General features: G+C 36.4%; 1 pseudogene; it reads left to right on the top strand.

The window, feature by feature from the left end:
* The first annotated feature begins 13,189 nt into the window (after nucleotides 1-13,189).
* LOC101709392 (dolichol-phosphate mannosyltransferase subunit 1 pseudogene) lies at nucleotides 13,190-14,030 on the top strand (annotated as a pseudogene).
* The last annotated feature ends 429 nt before the right edge of the window (nucleotides 14,031-14,459 follow it).

Here is a 14,459-nt window from a genome sequence, read left to right as displayed (position 1 = left end):
TTTTCTTTTGCTCCTCTTTAATTTTTTTTCCTACTCTATGCAAATATTTGATTCCCCCCCTTTTTTTCTTTTCTTTTCTCTTTCCTTTCTCGCTTACACTCACTGTCTTGCTCTCCCACATTTTTCATCTTCCCTTTTTGTCCCTGTTTTGGTCCTCATTTGGAGTTCTTCTTTATTTTACTATTATTCTCTTTTTCCTTCTCGCCTGTGTCCTCTGGCCACACTGCTAACCTTCCCCTTTCCTTCTTCCCATCTGTCCCTCCCTCCCCAACCCCTTCTAACTCCCCATGCCAAAGGGTAAAGTTGTTATGTTGAAGAGTTTATTCACTATATGTTGGGTTGGTCCTCGATCTTGATTTAATTCACACAGCAAAAGGTGATAGATTAATAACTACCACAAAACGTCATTTTTGAAGATGTACTTGATGCAATGGTGTTGCTGATTGTATCACTTCGGCTAAGGTGTTGTTATTGATCTAGTCAATGAACCTTCCTAGTATAAGGAAAATGAGATAGCCTTAGAGTCATTAGAGACTCAAAACTTAAAGACCAGCTATATCTGGAAGACACCTCTGAGAAGCAATCATTCCATAAGGGTTCTAATTACAAGCAACAAAGATACCTACAATCAGCAATTTTAAACTATCAACCCAGGAGTTAAACCAAGGACAGTACCAAAAACAAAAATGAGAAGACATTTAAGCAAGGCACAAACTCAGACTTCCACCACACCAAGGGTAAATCCTGGGGGAAATGAGATGGGAAAGTCCCATAACCAACCACCTGGATACCCTGAACTGATAGCACAGGAAGTAACAAAACAGATGAATGAGGCTCTAGAAAAATTCAAAGCAGAAATAATCTCCCAAATATCTACAGAGATGGTGAGCAGAGTGAAAGACATGATTAGAGGATCTAGAACAGAAACAGATTAAAAAAATAGATGAGCTCAGAAACATGCTGGAAGCCATGAATACCCAGCATAAGAAAGAAATGGAAACTATGATCGCCCCACATAAGAAAGAAATGGAATCCATGAAACAGATTTAAACAGATATTCAGGAGATCAAAAACTCCATTGAAAGTATCCACAGCCGATTAAGGGAATCTGAAGATAGAATATCAGATATAGAAGACAGAATCGCAGTTAGAGACCATGAAAATAGAGATTTCTTAAAAATAGTAAGGGACCACGAGAAATCAATCCAACAACTGCTAGATGATGCAAAGAAGAATAACATAAGACTGATAGGAGTCCATGAAAAAACAGGAGAAAGCGCAACTGACATAAAAAAAACTGTTCACAGAAGTAATAGTGGAAAACTTCCCAGACAGAGGTAGAGAATTGGACATACAGATAAATGAGGCATATAGAACTCCAACTAGCCATGATCAAAAACAATCTACATCTAGACATATAATAGTCAAGATCCCAGAAACCCAACAGAAAAACAAAATCCTACAAGCAGTTAGAGAAAAGAAACAAATCACCTACAAAGGAAAGCCCATCAGAATCACAGCAGACTTCTCAACACAAACCCTCAAATCAAGGACAGCCTAGAGTGAAGTATTTCAAGCCCTAAAAGAAAATAAATTCCAACCTAGACTGTTGTATCCTGCAAAGTTATCTTTCAAAATTGGTGGGGAAATTAGATACTTCCACAATAAAGAACACCTGAGAAATTTCATGAACACCAAACCAGCACTACAAGCAATTCTAAACAATATCCTAGAAAAAAGCAATGAAGGCCACAACTCCATGAGGCCCAACAGAGGGAAGCCACCAGGCAAGGTAAGACACTAAAGGGAAAGGGGGGGGGGGAATAAAAGAGCAAGAAAAGTAAAACAGCATGACAAGGATAAATCAATATCTATCAATTATAACCCTCAATGTTAATGGCCTCAATTCACCAATCAAAAGAAATAGACTGGCAGAATGGATTAAAAAGGAAAATGCAACAATATGCTGTATACAAGAAACACACCTAACTCAAAAATAAACTCATAGACTAAAAGTAAAAGGATGGAAAACAGTTCTCCACACCAAAGAACCCAGAAGAAAGCAGGGGTAGCAATCTTATTTGCAGACAAAGTAGATTTCAAACCAAAACTAATTAAGAGAGACAAAGATGGTCATTACATCCTTGTGAAGGGAACAATCCAAGAGGAAGAGATGACAATCCTAAATATATATGCACCAAATACCAATGCCCCCATCTATGCAAAACAAATATTAATAGACATGAAAAACCAAATAAACACTAACACAATTGTAGTGGGGGACCTCAATACCCCACTATCACAAATAGATAGATCATCTTGACAAAAAGTTAACAAGGAAATTCTAGAACTGAACCAAGCTATTGAACAAATGGACTTAATAGATGTTTATAGAGTGTTCCAACCTACAAAATCAGAATATACATTCTTTTTGGCTGTACATGGGTCATTCTCCAGAATAGACCACATGCTAGCTCATAGGACATGTCTAAGTAAATGAAAAAGAATAGAAGTTACCCCCTGTATATTATCAGACCATAGTGCAATAAAATTGGAGATCAATAACATAAGAAACTGCAAAACCCCAACAAACACATGGAAACTGAATAACACCCTCTTGAACAACCAATGAGTCACAGAAGTAATTAAAGAAGAAATTAAAAAGTTTCTACAAGTAAATGAAAATGTGAGTACGGCATACAGGAATTTATGGGACACGATGAAAGCAGTTCTATGTGGGAAATTCATGGCAGTGAATGCCCATATTAGGAAAACAGAGAAAACTCAGATAAATAACCTAATGCAGAACCTCAAGCTCCTAGTAAAAGAAGAGCATAATGAATCCAAAGCTCATACAAGAGAGGAAATTATAAAGATCAGGGCAGAAATCAGTGCAATGGAAACTAAGAGAACAATAGAAAAAAATCAATGAATCAAAGAGCTGGTTTATTTAAAAATAAATAAAATCAATAAACCTTTAGCCAATCTTATCAAAAAAAGGAAAGAAAAGCCACAAATACATGCAATTAAGAATGAAAAAGGGGAAGTCACAACAGATCCAACAGAAACCCAGAGGATCATCAATACTTACTTCGAGAACCTCTACTCCAATAAAATGGAAAACACAGAACAAATGGGCAGATTCCTAGATACATATGAATTGCCAAAGTTAAATGAAGAAGATATAGAAATTCTAAACACCCCAATTACAATGAGTGAAATTGAAAATGTAATCAAATATTTACCAACAAAGAAGAGCCCAGGTTCAGATGGCTTCACTGCTGAATTTTACAAGACATTTAAAGAAGAACTAATGCCATTACTCTTTAAACTCATCAAGGAAATTGAAAGGGAAGTAAGGCTTCCAAATTCATTCCTGGAAGCAAGTCTTACTTTGATTCCAAAACCAGGGAAACACCCAACCCAAAAAGAGAACTACAGGCCAATCTCCCTAATGAACATAGATGCAAAAATCCTCAACAGGATACTGGCAAACCGAATACAGAGGGTCATCAAGAAGATCATGCACCTTGACCAAGTCAGATTTATCCCAGGGATGCAAGGATGGTTCAACATTTGTAAATCAATAAATGTGATATACCATATTAGCAGAGTCAAGGACAAAACCATATGATCATCTCAATAGATGCACAAAAAGCATTTGAAAAATGGAAATAAAGTCTTTGTAAATAGGGAAGGGTGGAGGGCATGAAGGGAGGGCTAGGAAAGGGGAAAAAATAAGAACCAAGATGCATTATATAAAGGTACAATTCCCAATGAGAAATGTAATTGTGTTGTATACCTACAATGTACCAATAAAAGAATTTAATACAAAAAAAAGCATTTGACAAAATCCAGCACCCATTCATGATAAAAACCCTACAGAAAATTGGAATAGAAGGTCTTTATCTTAATCTGACTAAGGCTATCTATGAAAAACCAACAGCCAACATCATACTAAATGGTCAAAAACTGAAACTTTCACACTAAAATCAGGAACATGACAAGGATGCCCACTATCACCACTCCTGTTCAATATAGTTCTGGAAACATTAGCCACAGCAATTTGAAAAGAGAAAGAAATAAAAGGAATAAAGATAGGAAAAGAAGAAGTGAAACTGTCATTATTTGCTGACGGTATGATACTTTACATAGAAGACCCAAAAACCTCTGCCAGAAGACTTCTAGACTTAATTGACAGATTCAGAAGAGTAGCTGGATACAAGGTCAGCACTCAAAAAACAATAGCCTTCTTGTACACAAATAACAGACTCACTGAGAAATTAGGGAAACAATTCTGTTTACAATAACATCCAAAAAATTGAAATATCTAGGAATCAGTCTAACAAAGGAAGCAAAAGAACTCTACACTGAAAACTACAACACTCTGAAAAAAGAAATCGAAGAGGATACAAGAAAATGGAAAGACATCCCTTGCTCCTGCAGAGGAAGAACCACTATAGTGAAAATGGCCATACTTCCAAAACTACTATATAGATTCAATGCAATGCCAATTGAAATTCCAACAATATACTTCACAGAACTAGAGAAAACAATCCAAAAATTCATTTGGAACCAGAAGAGACCTAGAATAGGTAAAGCAATTCTAAGCAACAGAGACATGGCTGGGGGTATCACAATTCCCAACTTGAAACTATTCTACAAAGCTACTGTGATAAAATCAGCATGGTACTGGCAAAGGAACAGACCTGAGGATCAGTGGAATAGATTAGAAGATCCAGAAACATCTCCAGACATACTCAGTCACCTCATCTTTGACAAAGGAGCCAACCAGCATCATTGGAGGAAAGATAGCCTATTTAATAAATGGTGTTGGAAAAACTGGATCTCAACCTGCCAAAGATTAAAACTAGACCCATACCTATCACCATGCACTAAACTAAGATCGAAGTAGATTAAAGTTATAAATATTAAGACAGAAACACTAAACTTGCTGGAAGATAAGTTAGGTAGAACTCTTGAAGACATTGGCATAGGAAAAGACTTCATGAACAAAACCTCAGCAGCACGGGAACTAGCAGAAAGAATCAGCAACTGGGATCTCATCTTATTAAAAAGCTTCTGCACTGCAAAAGAAACAACCAACAGAGCTAAGAGACAACCTACAATATGGGAAAAAATTTTTAGCAGCTGTACCTCAGACAAAGCACTACTATCTAGAATATATAAAGAATTGAAAAAAATCAGAACCCCCAAATTCAAAGACCCAATTCAAAAATGGGCATCTGAAATGAGCAGACATTTCTCAGACAAAGAAAAGCAGCAAACAAATATATGAAAAAATGTTCAACATCACATGTTCATAGTGGCACAGTTTGTAATAGCTAAAGCTTGGAAGCAGCCCAAATGCCCATTAACTGGAAACTGGATAAAGAAAATGTGAGGTTTTTTATAAAATGGAGTACTTCTTAGCCATAAAGAATGAAAAACTAGAGTCATTTGTAACTAAATGGATGCATATCGAGGCCATATTCTTAAGTGAAATAAATAAGACACACATGTGTAAATACCGAATAGTTTCACTAGTGTGAGAAACTGAAAGTATAAATAAGAGTTAAAATGATTAAAATGAATAATTGATAATTTGAAATAGGAAAAAAGGTCCAAAGCCATAGGAGTGAAGGGAGGGGAAGGGGAAAGGAAAAGAGGGAAAGGAAAAACTATGAGAAAAGAAAAAAAAATGGAAATGAAATGTATGTAAATAGGGAAGTGTGGAGGGGATGCAGGGTGCATAGGTAATGGGGAAAAAAATAAGAACCAAGATATATCATGTACAGGTACAAACACCCAATGCTAAATGTAAATGAATTGTATACCTAAAATGTACCAACAAAATTAATTTTTTTTTAAAAAAAAGACCAATGACTCAGGCTTTCAGAATTTAAAGGCCAAACACCTGTGCTTTAGGTGCCTCCCGCTGAATCTCTAGGTGTGAGTGACAGGAATGATTGACAGGGTGCTGATCCATCTTAGAGGCTCTTAACACACGTGCTCATCTCATGATTCACTGATCTTAATTATATTTATGAGATGTAGTGCAAATTTATAAGCCTGTAATAAGGTGGAAGTTGGGAAAAGGTGACCAGAAGGTCAGGCCAGGAAATCCAATGCTTGTACTCTTACCTAGGGCATCAGAGTCTCCTAAGCTTTTGTTATTTTATTTTCTACCTCTATTAGCACAAAGGAAGCAAAAATAACCCTAGGGTGCTGTTTTGAATTAAATGGAGGAAAAGGGAATGACTTCTCAGCTCCATTGTTTCTAACTGTACTAAAGCCATTTAGTGTAGCAATCTGAACCATTGCCTGCTTCTGCTTTGTGGGAGATATGAAATTAGGTCTTTGTACACTTTCCATAGCCACTGGACTGGGAAATTGAAGGACTACCACTGATCAGGGAGGAGGGTGCAGTTTTTCCTGCGGTGTTTGGTGGGAATAGGGATGGTATTACCAAAAACATTTTCTATTGTCAGGCCACCCTTTTCTAGTCTTTTGGCTAAGGGGAACAGCTTTTTGTAAAGCTTCTCATTTGTTCCTACTGGTGGTTCTGGGTTGGAGATTGCAGAAATCTCTGTCTGAAGTATATGGAAAGCAATAAGGAAGCCCAAGAAATCACTCCCTCAATTCTCAAGGTCCCTTGGAAACTTTTCCCCCAACTTTCAGATGTTTTCATGTGTTTTTAGTGCCATGGTAGAAATTTTAGTTCGAAGGAAGAACTGGACAGTGAGGCTACTCCATCTTATACATATTGTAAATTTTTGATATGTTATACTTTCATTTTTGTTCAGTTCTAAATATTTTTAATGTATCTTGAAACTTTCTCTTGACCTAGGGATTATTTTTAATGTGTAATTTTCTTTGAAATATTTTGTGATTTTTAAAATATCTCATTCATTTCTGGTTTAATTTTATTATGATTATCCTGTATTATTTCTATTCTTTAAATTTGTTAAAGTTTTCTTTTTTATGGCCTGTAACAAGGCCTATTTTTAAAAATTATTTTATTGGTTACATTTTAGGTATACAATACATTTACATTTCTCATTGGGACCTTGAACCTTTACATAATGCATCTTGGTTCTTATTTTTTCCCCCTTCCCCTGCCCTCCCTTCACCCCCTCCACCCTTCCCTATTTACAAAGACTTTGTTTCCATCTTTTTCATGTCTCATAATTTTTGCTTTCCCTTCTTTCCTTTCCCCTGTTCCTCCCACTACCCCTACCCCTACCCCTTTGGACCTTTTCTTTCTTATTTTTTTTTTGGTACCGGGGATCGAACTCCAGTCCTTGCGCTTGCACAGCAGGCGGCAAAACCAATGAGCTAAATCCCTGGCCCTTTTCTTCCTGTTTTGCATTATCAATTATTCATTTTGACCATTGGTACATTTTAGGTATACAATATAATGGCATTCATCATTGGAAATTTGCACCTTTACATAATCTCTCTTGGCTCTTATTTTTCCCCCTTCCCCTGCTCTCCCTTCAACCGCTCCATCCTTCCCTATTTACAAAGACTTTGTTTCCATTTTTCCATTTTCTCATATTAATTCCATTCCCTTTTTTCCTTTCCCCTACCCCTCCCACTTCCCCTTCCCCTTTGCCCCTTTTCTTCCTATTTCACATTATCTATTATACCTTTTAGTCCTTATTTACACTCTCAGTTTCTCACACTGGAGAAACTATTCAGTATTTACACATGTGTGACCTATTTATTTCACTTAAGAGTATTGCCTCAATGTGCATCCATTTAGCTATAAATGTCTCTAATTACTCATTTTTTATGGCTGAGTAGTACTCCATTTTATTTTTAAAAACCACATTTATTTATCCAGTCTCCAGTTGATGATCATTTGGGCTTTTTCCAAGTTTTAGCTATCACAAATTGTGCTGCTGTGAACATGGGTGCACAAATATCACTGTGGTATGATTCTTTTAATTCCTTGAGGGAAGATACAGAGCAGGGGAATAGCTGGGTCAAATGGGACTTCCAGTCCTAGTTCTTTGAGGTATCTCCATAATGATTTCCACAGTGGTTGCACCAGTCTACACTCCCACCAGCAGTGGAGCAGGGTTCCTCTTTCCTCACAGTCACACCAGCATTTGTTATTTGTTGATTTCTTGATAGCAGCCATTCTTTCTGAAGTGAGGTGGAATCTCTGCATTGTTTTCATTTGCATCTCTTGAATGACCAGTGATGTTGAACATTTTTTCATATATTTATTTGCTATTTCTATTTCTTTGTGTGAGAAATGTCTGTTCATTTCAGATGCCCATTTTTGGATTGGGTCTTTAAATTTGGGAGGTCTGATCTTTTTAAGTTCTTTATAGATTCGAGATAGTAGGCCTTTGTCTGAGGAACAGCAGGTGAAGATTTTTTCCCACATTGTGAGTTGTCTCTTCACACTGCTGGTGGTTTCTCTTGCTGTGCAGAAGCTTTTTAATAAGAAGAGATCCCACTTGTTGATTGTTCATGCTAGTTCACGGGAAACTGAGGTTTTGTTCATGAAATCTTTTCCTACACCAATGTCTTCAAGAGTTCTACCTAACCTCTGTTCCAGCCCGTTCAGTGTTTCTATTTTAATATTTATGTCTTTGGTCTATTTGATTTTCGTTTAGTGCATGGTGAGAGATATAGGTCTAGTTTTAATCTTTGGCAAGTTGAAACCCAGTTTTTCCAGCACCATTTATTAAAGAGGCTGTCTTTCCTCCAGTGAGGGTGTTTGGCTCCTTTATTGAAGATAAGATGGCTGAGTGTGTTTAGAGTTTTTTCTGCATCTTGTAATCTGTTCCACTGGTTCTCAGGTCTGTTTCTTTGCCAGTAACATGCGATAGCTTTGTAGTATAGTTTCAAGTTGGGGATTGTGATACCCCCTGCCATGTCTCTGTTACCTAGAATTACTTTTGCTATTCTGGGTCTCTTCTTGTTCCAAATGAATTTTTGGATTTTTTTTCTCAAGGTCCATGAAGTATGCTGCTGGGATCTCAATTGGGATTGCATTGAATCTATTTAGCAGTTTTGGAAGTATAGGCCTATTTTCTTACTTTCATGGGGTTTTTTTGGTACTGGGGATCAAACTCAGGACCGTGTGCTTGTGAGGCAGGTGGCGGTACCACTGAGCTATATCCCCAGCCTTAGGCTTATTTTCTTAAATGCTCATTGTGAAGCTAAAAGGACTATTTGTTGTACTGATATTAGGTAGGACATTTTATAAATGTCAATTAAGTAAGTTGGTTGAAAATATGATTTGAGTCCTTACAACCTTGCTGATTTTAAGACCACTTTTTCCATTGATTATTGCAAGAAAAAATGCTGATTCTGAAAGTATTATGAGTTTATCTATTTCTTCCTGACAGTCTAAGTTTTTGTTTTGTATACAGTAATACAGTAAGTCCCCAACTTATGAACAAGTTCTATACCAAGAGAACATTCATAAGTTGGATTCCTTTGTAAGTCCTACAAAGTGAGTCTTATACACTTTTGACACAAATATACAATGTAAAACCTAAAAAAAATACAAAAATACTGCAAATAAACTATTTTCACTTTTACAGTTCCATGATCTTCTTCTTGTTCTCTAAAATTGTGCCAGTGGTTGAATGATTCATGTTATTAGAGCTATGTCTACTATCTTTTCACCTTGGTCCAATCTCTCAATTATTTTCACTTTTGTTTCCATAGTTATTGCTTTGCTCTTTCTAGCAGTTCCCTCCACATCACCACTGCTTTTCCTTTTGTGTCCAGACATCCTGGGCTCTGATTGAGCACTGTGCTACTATACACTATCACACTGTACAGTAAGCACACAGCAGCGCAACTACAACAATATCTGGCATACATGTGAGCTACTTCTGTGATTTGTTTGCATCTATGAATGTTCATAATGGGAGATCTGTTCATATCTGTGAAAGTTCACAACTCGAATGTTTATAAGTTGGAGACTTACTGTATTTTGTACTTTGAAGTTTGTTGCTGAGTGCCCACATATTTAAGATTATTAGTCCTTTCTAGTGATTTGAACCTTTTATTATTATTTAGTGTCCCTTATTATGTCTAATAATTTTTCTTATTTTAGGGGCCAGGGATTTAGCTCAGTGGTTCCACCGCCTGCCTCACAAGCGCAGGATCCTGAGTTCAATCCCCGGTGCCAAAAAATTAAAATAAAATAATTTTTCTTATTTTGTAATAAGAAATTTTGTGATACTATTATGGTGATTGAAGCTTTCTTTTGATCAGAACTTGCATGGTACATCTTTTTCCACCCTGTATTTTTTTTTTTTTTTGTACCGGGGATCAAACTCAGGACATTGCACTTGCAAGGCAGGCATGGTGTCACTGAGCTAATTCCCCGGACCCCACCCTGTATGTTTAACATATTCTTACCATTGAATTTAAAGAGGGTTTCTTGTAAATAACATATAGTTGAATCTTTATTTCTCTTTAACTAACCTAATTTTATTTTTTAATTGTTATGACCACTTATAATAACTGATACGTTAGATTTAGCTCTATTTTGTTATTTGCTGTTTGTTCACATTGACATTTTCCTCTCTCTTTTGTTCTTTTCTTTTTCAGATTACTCAAATATTTTACTATACTATTTTATTTATGTTTTGGCTTTTTAACTTCTTGCATTAAATTTTTGATTGTTGTAAAAGTTTAAATACAGATACTTCACTTACTTTTCAAAATCTACTTCAGTTAATATCTTACCATTTTATAAAATCATCCCTGCTTTATATTATAATTGTCATATGTATTACATCTGTAGGGGAAAAGGGCCTGTAAACAGCAAAAGGCCTCATTGAGCTTTCTAGCTAATTCTGACTACAAAGAGTTAAAGCTTCACCGGAGAAAGCAATTTTTAAAAGGCCATATATACAGATATGGATAGATATAGATATATTCCCACTCTAAGGCCACTATATTAGTACACTAGCCCCCTTACTTAATTGCTAACTAGACCTTTTATGTAAGTCCCCTTCTAACCAGCCTATAAATTCAGAGGTAAAGCCTCGCAGGATGAGAGAAAATCAAATAAAGACTACTTAAGAATGTGCACGTAGGGCCGGGGATTTAGCTCAGTGGCACTGCACTTGCCTCCCAAGTGCAAGGGTCCTGAGTTTGATCTCTGGTAACAACCCCCCCCCTAAAAAAAAAAAAGAACGTGCACATAGACAGGCACAGGGTATTACGGGTCTTGGGGCCTGGGATCCATCTATGATAGCTCAGGGAACCAATGAGATTATGACAAATTCCAGGTAGGGGAAAGGGCCCTGGAACCCAATAAAAGCAGCCAGGAACAAATGGCTCATGGGTTCTCCATCTTTCTGGAGTCCCCTACCCACTCACAGGGTAGCTATCTATACTCTGCTTCTTTTCTTTCTTTCAAATAAAGTGTCTTTGTTTTCCCTTTTTAAATTTTATATGTTTAATTCATTACTAGTATAGAGTTTATGATTCCCAGTTGGCTGTGATGTTACAGTGTGGTGCATATCCCAGACATGACACATCTACAGGCCTTGATAAACCCAGCAGTCTATGTTGTATGTTTTGTTTTCTATAATCAAATGCATTTTGAAAATTTTGAGAGGAAAAACAATCTATTATATGTAACCAGACATTTATCATTGCTTTTTATTTTTCTGCATGCTGAAGTTCAAGGTTTCCTTCTTACTATTTTTCTTCAGTCTAAAAACAACTTCCCTTAGCACTTATTTCAGACAATATTTCATTGTCATTTCTTAAGGATATGTTTGATAGAGAATTTCAGGTTGACAATTATGCTTTCAACACTTTAAAGATATTTCTCTATTATCTTCTGGCTTGAATAGTTCCTAAAGCATAGAGCACAGTTATTTGAATTGTTATCCCTTACATGCATTAAGTTATTTTTACTGGCCACTACCAAGGATTTTTTGGTTTTTAGAACTTTGATTATAATTTTCCTATAATTTTGTACCCTAATTCAGGAAGTTTCAGAAGTAATTTCAAATATGTTTTCTGCACCGGTATCTTTGTTTCCTCTCCTTTCACAAGTCTAATGAGTACCATGATTTCTGAGTTTACTTATTTTCTGTGTTTGTGTTGTCAGCAGGCTGGGTCTGAGAGATTCAGAAAACTGAAACAAAGAATTTAACTTATCCCTCTATAGAAGGTTCACTGACTCCTGTTAAAGAAAAAGAACTTTCAGGATGAGTCAGTAAGAGGCATGAAAAGGGTTTATTAGAGATTTAGAATGCAATCACGAATGGAGTGCAAGTGCTCAGAGAAATGAGATCCATTACAGTTTGGAACCCAGAACATTTATACTTTTCTTGAGGGCGTAAAAAATGCCTGGGGAAAAGCAGCCCACCCACCCCTTTCTCAGCAAAATCTCAGCAAATTCAATGCCAGCCCATTTTACAGGCCTGGGTGTTTTTTGTTTGTTTGGTTTTTGGATAGGTGCTTTAACTATTGTCTGTATTATCTGTCTGTTGCTTACTCTTTTAATTGGGCCGACTTACGACTTACGGCCCTTTAGTGATGGGTGTAGTAGAGAAGGAGTGTAAATGTAACCAAAGGAATGTTAACATGAGTTGCCTTTGCCTTTATCTTAGGGTCAGGTTCCTTTTTTTTGTACCAGGGATCAAACTTGGGTCCTTGCGCTTCCTTATTTTCTTAATTGAGACAATTCATGGTCTTGGGTAACTTTGATTGAGTCCTGGAAGTTATAATCTTCTTAAAAGTATAATTTTAGTTGTGATTTTCTTGTCTCCTTTTAACCTATCTTTTATTTTTTATTCTACCTCAATATGATTAGATTCTTTTTTTTGTCTAATTTCAAGTAACTGTAACATCTTCATTCTTCTACTGAACACATCTAGTATATTTTTAAAATTTCAAAATTTTATGTTTTATTTATAAAGTTGCTATCTGACTTTTATAAATGTTTCTATGTACAGTATTTTCTTAGAAAGTCTTCCCTTTCATCTCACCAGCATTTACCTTTACTACACCTTTGGTTCATGGAACATGATTATAATAGCTTCCTTAATATCTGATAATTGCAACATCTGAGTTACCTTAGCACTGACATGTGTAGCTTTATTCCTTACAGTAGTTTTCAAAACTTCCTGGTTCTTGATAAGTAATAAGGAAGATAGGATGTGGCTAAAATTAGCTGGGAGGTCATATGCCTGCCAGGTCTCAGCAGGAGCCCGAGGGGCGCTCCCCGCCCCAGAACAAGTATTCGGTCCTTTTACCCACCTACAAGGAGTGAGAGAACCTGCTGTTCATCATGTGGCTGCTGGTGAAAAGCTTCTCCGAGAGTTGCTCTTTTCCTTTGATTCTTCAAGTTCTTTCCAAATTGAGATATTAACCATCTTGTTCTGGTGGATTCAGCTATGAAATCATAATCATAGATGATGGAAGCCCAGATGGAATAAGGGATGTTGCTGAACAGTTGGAAAAGATCTACGGATCAGACAAAATTCTTTTAAGACCACGGGAGAAAAAGTTGGGACTAGGAACTGCATATATTCATGGAATGAAGCATGCCACAGGAAACTATATAATTATTGTAGATGCTGATCTCTCACACCATCCAAAGTTTATTCCTGAATTCATTAGAAAGCAAAAGGAGGGTAATTTTGATATTGTCTCTGGAACTCGCTACAAAGGAAACGGAGGTGTATATGGCTGGGATTTGAAAAGAAAAATAATAAGCTGTGGGGCCAATTTCATAACTCAGATTTTGCTGAGACCAGGAAGGAGCATCTGATTTAACAGGAAGCTTCAGATTATACAGAAAAGAAGATCTCCAGAAGTTAATAGAAAAATGTGTTTCTAAAGGCTATGTCTTCCAGAAGGAGATGATTGTTCGAGCAAGGCAATTGAATTACACTATTGGTGAGTTTCCAATATCATTTGTGGATAGTGTTTGTGGTGAATCCAAGTTGGGAGGCAATGCAATAGTCTCTTTCTTGAAAGGATTATTAACTCTTTTTGCTACTACATAAAAGAAAGTTATTCATTGCTACTTATGTTCATTTCAATTGAAATATAAAAGGAGCCCTGTTACTGATTTTTATAACATGTACTCTTAGAGCATAAACCATAAGGTATGGTAAATTTTATACAAATATGTTATCTGGAGAAACTCCATTTTTTACTTCAAATTAAAATTTAAAGTTAGTAGCCTAATAAGCAATGCTCTCAATTTTCATTTACATTTTGCTGTGTTAAGACCTATAAATAAATGATATGGGCTGTTGAAAAAAAAATTTAGCTGGGAAAGGAGGCATGACAAGATCCCAGGACACATGTGCAGAACAATTCTCAGAGCTCTGCATATAGATTTTTCACCAGAACTGAAGCAGGTTTTTGACAGAATGACCTGGACATGATGCCAGTGTGGAAAATATAAAAAAGGAACAGTCTCCATTAATCACTTGCTATCGTGT

The sequence above is a fragment of the Heterocephalus glaber genome, unplaced genomic scaffold (assembly GCF_053883595.1).
Source record: "Heterocephalus glaber isolate CG9 unplaced genomic scaffold, H.glaber_assembly_v1.0 deba00001546, whole genome shotgun sequence".
Classification (NCBI taxonomy): domain Eukaryota; kingdom Metazoa; phylum Chordata; class Mammalia; order Rodentia; family Bathyergidae; genus Heterocephalus; species Heterocephalus glaber.
The sequence above is the reverse complement of the archived record's forward strand: the minus strand, read 5'-3'. Positions and strand labels throughout refer to the sequence as shown.